The sequence below is a fragment of the Eptatretus burgeri genome, chromosome 12 (assembly GCF_056783735.1).
Source record: "Eptatretus burgeri isolate ZD-2024b chromosome 12, Ebu_testis_v1, whole genome shotgun sequence".
Classification (NCBI taxonomy): Eukaryota; Metazoa; Chordata; class Myxini; order Myxiniformes; family Myxinidae; genus Eptatretus; species Eptatretus burgeri.
Genome location: NC_140972.1, coordinates 77,075,477 through 77,081,896, shown reverse-complemented (window position 1 = coordinate 77,081,896; position 6,420 = coordinate 77,075,477).

The window sequence follows — 6,420 nt, the reverse complement described above, 5'->3', positions numbered from 1 at the left end:
AGACACAGACAGACACACAAAGATTGCTGGAATTATAGAAAGATGGGATTAAAATTAATTCAATTCAAATCAAATGGAAGACCAAATAGGAGCAGTCCTGCATTGCAGTAATCAGAAGGAACCCAAACAAGCAAAGGAGTCCATTCCATCTGAAATCACCAAATTTAAGAAAATGTTCCCAGTTGACCCCCTCAGATTTACTTTAAACTTTCATAAAATAGTTCCCAGGTATCAAAATGAAGCTGCGTAAAATTTTAGGTCCATAGATGCGGTCAACTCCGAGATATTGAGGGTTGAAAATGTGGTTGTGGCCCTATTTTTATGGTCGTTGCGATCATCACAAAATGAACGGCTACTTTTAAACTCCCACAACTTTTTTAATATTAATGCTAGAGCCTTGAAATTTTCAGAGATAATTCTTCTATAACAGCTCTGTAAGAAATAAACATAAAATGGAGTATACCTCTATTAAATTTTATGACCTGATCAGTTGAAATCCAGAAAAAAAATGTTGGTTTTGTATGAAGACCCAACTTTGAGACCCCATATATTTTTATTGACCCATCCCAGAAGGTTGAAATTTTTGCATGTAATAACTGTATGGTAGTAGTATTCAAATACATGTTTACTTTTCTTAATCAGTCATATATAATACAGTCATGATCCCTCAAAAATTGAAAATTTGCATTTTTCCCCAAAATTCAGGTGAGGATTGCAAATATATGACAAGGTATACCACTTCAAAATGTTCACCATTGGAAAGAGCATATTCAAGTTTACAAAAGTGTTAAATATCAAAGTGGTATATTTTTTTAAAATATATATTTTCTATTTTTTTTTAAACTGTTGTTAAGACAGTTGTGACTACATGAAGTGTGTGCATGGTGTGGGCACCATGGTAATCATGAATGATTAGTTCTATGATTCAAATTAATAATACAAAAATATATCACATACTGCAATAACAATGTAATATAATAAAACATTTCACGTAAATTATTTGAATAGGTCCTTGATCTGCTTTTCCAAATCAGGTGTGAGCTTGTACTGCCTCCCAGTTGACGTTAGGTGAGCATCAATAACTTTCATCACATGGACCAAAGGAACCCAACAAATGTCCTCCCTTGAATGTAACTATATCCACTGCTGACATCAGCTGCAGATCAGCCACTATTCCTGAGTTCTATTTTTAGCCCCAGCCAGATGAGTTAAGCTCTTGCTATTTACAAATGAGAAACAAAGAATTACAAATTCAAATTTCAAAGTATTGTGTTCATGGTATCCTAACAGCAGATGATATGTATGTACATTGTATATACATGTACTACACATATGTACAACATGTAAAAGGACTGTTCATTAAATATCACACACAACGTGCACAGCACTGGCAGAACATCATTTATTGAAATATTTTTTAAATATTGCAAGAAACATTATACCACATTGAAATGTTAGACTTAAGTTAACTTGAATATGCTCTTTCCAATGGTGAACAATTTGAAGTGGTATACCTTGTCATATATTTGCAATCCTCACCTGAATTTCAGGGGAAAATGAAAATTTTCAATTTTTGAGGGATCATGACTGGATTATATATGACTGATTAAGAAAAGTAAACATGTATTTGAATACTACTACCATACAGTTATTACCTGAAAAAAATTTCAAGCTTCTGGAATGGGTCAATAAAAATATATGGGGTGTCAAAGTTGGGTCTTCAAACAAAACCAACATTTTTTTTCTGGATTTCAATTTATCAGGTCAAAAAAATTAATTGAGGTATACTCCGTTTTATGTTTGTTTCTTACAGAGCAGTTATAGAAGAATAATCTCTGAAAATTTCAAGGCTCGAGCATTAATATTTAAAAAGTTGTGGGAGTTTAAAAGTAGCCGTTCATTTTGTGATGCTCGCAGTGACCATAAAAATAGTGCCACAACCACATTTTCAACCCTCAATATCTCGGAGTTGACCGCATCTATGGACCTAAAATTTTACGCAGTTTCATTTTGATACCTGGGAACTATTTTATGAAAGTTTAAAGTAAATCTGAGGGGGTCAACTGGGAGACCTCCGGTGATATGAGGTGGAATGACTCAAAGAGCAAAGATAGTCATCAGGAGGAACCTGGAGAGGATTCACATTTCAGCGGCTTCTCCTCGACCCTCAAATACATACAGGCACAGCGAAGTGATCCTTATTACCCCCCCCCCCCCCAAAAAAAAGAACCCATATCAAAAAATTAAATAAACCTGGCTGCCAGACCATGCGTTTGATCAAGTTGGAATTTAAAACGTGTATTCCCCAATCACTAGATCATAAATGTGAAGTTTCACTTTGAGTAAGCAATTCCAGAGAAAACATTATTTAATATTTTCTTCAATCCAATATGGCTGCCAATCCATGTGACCGATCAATTATTCCTTTACAAACTTGTACACCCATGGCTTGGGGAACACTTGTGTCAAACTTCCCCTCGATTTGTCGAGCCGTTCTGAAGAATAAGATTTTTAGAGGTTTTAGGGTAAATCCAATATGGCTGACAAACCGTGACCTATGACATCATTTGTGTGAAACTTTTGTTCCTCATGGATAGGCGGTCATATGTGAAAAGTTTCGCCTTGATCTGTTCAGCCACTTCAGAGAAGTTTTTTGAAGTTCAAAGAAAAACAAAAAAAACAATATGGCTGCCAAATCATGTGACCAATGATGTCATCAATTTTTTTTTTCTGTGGACCGTTTTATGCCTCGATGACCCGAAAAATTTTCAGACTGATCAGATGTAGCGATCTACATCTGCAATTATGACGTCATCACAAAGGCACCTATGACGTCATAAAAAAATCACTCATTCGCTATGAGGAGTACTTGCCGTGTGCTAAGTTTCCATTTTTTCCTTGGTGCCGTTTCAGATACAGGGGTCCAAAGTTTTTTCGTTATTCCAACATGGCTGACACACCATGTGACCTATGACGTCATAATTATGATAAAATAATTCCACGTGAGAAGTCATACCTAAGGTGAAAATTTCGTTTCAATCTGACAAGCGGTTGAGGAGAAAAACACAAAAGTTCGGTGCAAACAAACAAGCAAACAAACAAACAGACAGATAGACAAACGGACCCAAACGCAATACCCTCTTGTTCGTGGAGGATAAATAGACACAGGTGGAGGCCATTTCAGCCATCATGCCTGCGCCACATCAACACCACAACAATTTGTCAACACCAGATCAAAATACGCAAATGCAAATTTTTTTATTTTAATGAAGTGTTTTTGTATTTTTTTTATTGTATATTTTCAGGGGAGGGGGCATGTGCTTGGGTAAAAAAAAAAACACACAACATCAATCAGACAACACTCCTTGACGAGACCCCCACCAACAGCACTCCGTACACATACACACAATCACCCATCAATGCTCAACCGACCGAAAAATCCGACCAACATCCCTATACCCCTCTATCTCCATAACTTCCAGGTACCTATCTAATTCTAATTTAAACTTATCTACTTTTTCTGCTGCCACTACCTTTCCAGGGAGACCATTCCATGCATTGACTACTCTCTGAGTGAAAGTCCCCTGCCTTGCTGCCGTCTTTACTCTCCTCTTCTTAACTCTCAGATGATGCCCCCTGGTTCTATCACTGTCTACTCTGTTGAATAATTAATCTTCACTTATTTTATCAATACCTTTCATTATGTTAAACATCTCTATCATATCTCCTCCTAACCACGTCCTTTCTGGTGTATAAAGCCCTGTCTCTTTCAGCCGCTCCTCATTGCTGAGCCTTGCTTGGCCCAGAATCAATGTAGTATCTCTGCACTGAACCCTCTCTATGGCATCTATGTCCTGTCTGAGTTGTGGTGACCAGAACTGCACAGAATATTCTCGATGTGGCCCTCACTAAATTCCTGTACAGTGTTAACACCACCTCATTTGATTTATAAATGATCCCCCTCCGAATATAACCGAAAACCCTGTTTGCTCTACCTATATCTGCCTGGCATTGTGCTGCCTGCATACCTTCCATATCTGTTACCACCCCCACATCCTTCTCCTTTGTGATACACTCCGAAATTACCCCTTGCATCCTGTAATCTCAATTTTCATTGTTCTTTCCCTTCCCCAACACCTTACACCTGCTCAGGTTAAATTCCATCTGCCAATCCTTTGCCCAATCTATGCAAGTATCAATACTTTCCTGTATCTGATCACCACACCCTCTGCTATCCACTTTACCTCCAAGCTTTGTGTCATCTGCAAATTTGGAAAGCTTACTCTTTACCCCAATATCCAAATCGTTGATGTAAATAATGAATAGTAATGGTACCTCCGAGTACTGATGCCCGAGGTACCCCGCTACTTACATCCTCCCAGCAAGACATCCTCCCACTCACAGCCACTCTTTGCTTCCTACCACTAAGCCAGTTTACAATCCAACTAGCCACCTGACCAGCCACTCCACAAGCCCTCACTTTGGCTAACAACCTCCGATGTGGTACCTTATCAAATGCCTTCTTAAAGTCGAGATATACTATGTCCACTGCCTTTCCCTCATCCACCCAATCACACACTGCTTCATAGAACTCCAAAAGATTTGTTAGACAGGAACTACCTTTGGTAAACCCATGCTGACTACCTTTAATTAGTTTGTATTTGGTTAAATGGTTCCTTATCTGGTCCTCAGTTAATGTCTCCAACACCTTCAACACAACTGAAGTCAAACGAACAGGTTTATATTTTCCCAATTCTTCTCTGGATCCTTTATTAAATATGTTTAATCTTGTGTGCTGATGAAGCCAGGGAGATGTTTCGGAAACAATGGGAATCTTTTCAGAGTAAAACAGAGTATTTCCAGAATGAGGACCAGATGGTAAACAGAAAGGTAGCCACAAGATTGAGGAAGGAATTAAACCTTGCTTTCGGCGAGAGGGGCAATGGTTAGGCAACTACAACGGTGGGGGCTGGAATAGGGATTTCAGCTTTCTTTTCCAACTTTTTTTATCCAACTTGCTTATAATATTTTCCTTTGATTGAGATTTTTTTTGTATACCTTGTCGAGGCTCGTGTGAGAGCGAACACACAACACACAGCAAGGGGGGCATGAGACAAGAGGGGAGGGAGTGGGAAGGACAAAACAGTGGGGAAGAGACATTAGATCTGTTGAAGGGAGAGGGATGAGGCAGGGTACACAGGGTAAATAAGATGGACACTACAGGGACTTTCAGGAAGGAAAGCAGGGAATTTGAAGGGGGTGGGTTTGGGGTGGATTAACGGGGGTAGAAAAGATCGAGGATTTGGATGGGGGATGATAAGAGGTGGTGGTGAACAGCTGTTTTGAAGGCCTGGAGGCGAGAATGGGATTGAATAGAGTGAGGGAGTTTATTCCAAAAGCAGGAATGAAAGTGTGAAGGTGAGCAATGATTTGTGATTTTGGTGGTTTTACCAGAAGGGGGTTTTTGGCGGAACTTGAGCGCCCTGTGGAAATATGGGAGGGACAAATCGCAGAGAGTGGGGGGGGGGGCGAGGCTGGAGAGGAGACGGTAGAAGACAGAAAAACCACCGACCAGCCTGCGGTGAGAGTGAGAGGCCCAAAGACTCAGCCTCATTGCAGGAGGTTTGTTTATTGCTTGCATATAGTTAAATTTTTGTTAATGTTCTGATGTGGGGTCTTCTTTTTAAATGATATAAGATACAACCATGAATTGTATTTGGAGAGGCAGGCCAAATAGAAACACTGCGCAGCACGGATGTGGTGTGGAAAGCACTGTTGACCCAGGAAAGAGGCGGGGGGGGGGGGGGAGGAAAGAAACTATTGCAAGTAGACGTTGCTAAGGACTTTGTTTCTCAAACTCCAGAAGCTAATATCCGGTTATTTCGATTTTCCCAAAAACGTGTGTTGTAAAACTTCATCGTAAGATATCTCGGTCAGTTTGTGATGGACCACCATGTATGATACACCGTTGTGAAGCTTATTTTAGGGGCTTTCGAATAAACCCAATAACTCAATATTGAATTTTTGCAACTTCCGACTGGTTTTGTACTGGAGGGTCACATTTGCAAAATCCATAAAACAAATTTAACCTCAAAAATAATTGGTGGTTGAATTCAATGACCAAATATGCAAATCCTCTTCAAATTTCAAGTGAATCGGATGAAAATTGACAATTTTAGAATTTGGCCTGTATTGACCTTTTGGCCAATGTGGACCTACAAAATAATTGGTGGTTGAATTCAGTGACCTGAAACATAAATCCTCATCAAATTTCAAGTCCATCAGATGAAAATTGAGGATATCAGAAATCCCACCTAAGTTGTTGACTTTGGGCTTATATTGACCTTTTGGTCCATGTTGATCTCAAAATTAATTTGCTGGTTGAATTCAGTGACCTGAAATACAAATCCTCTTCAAATT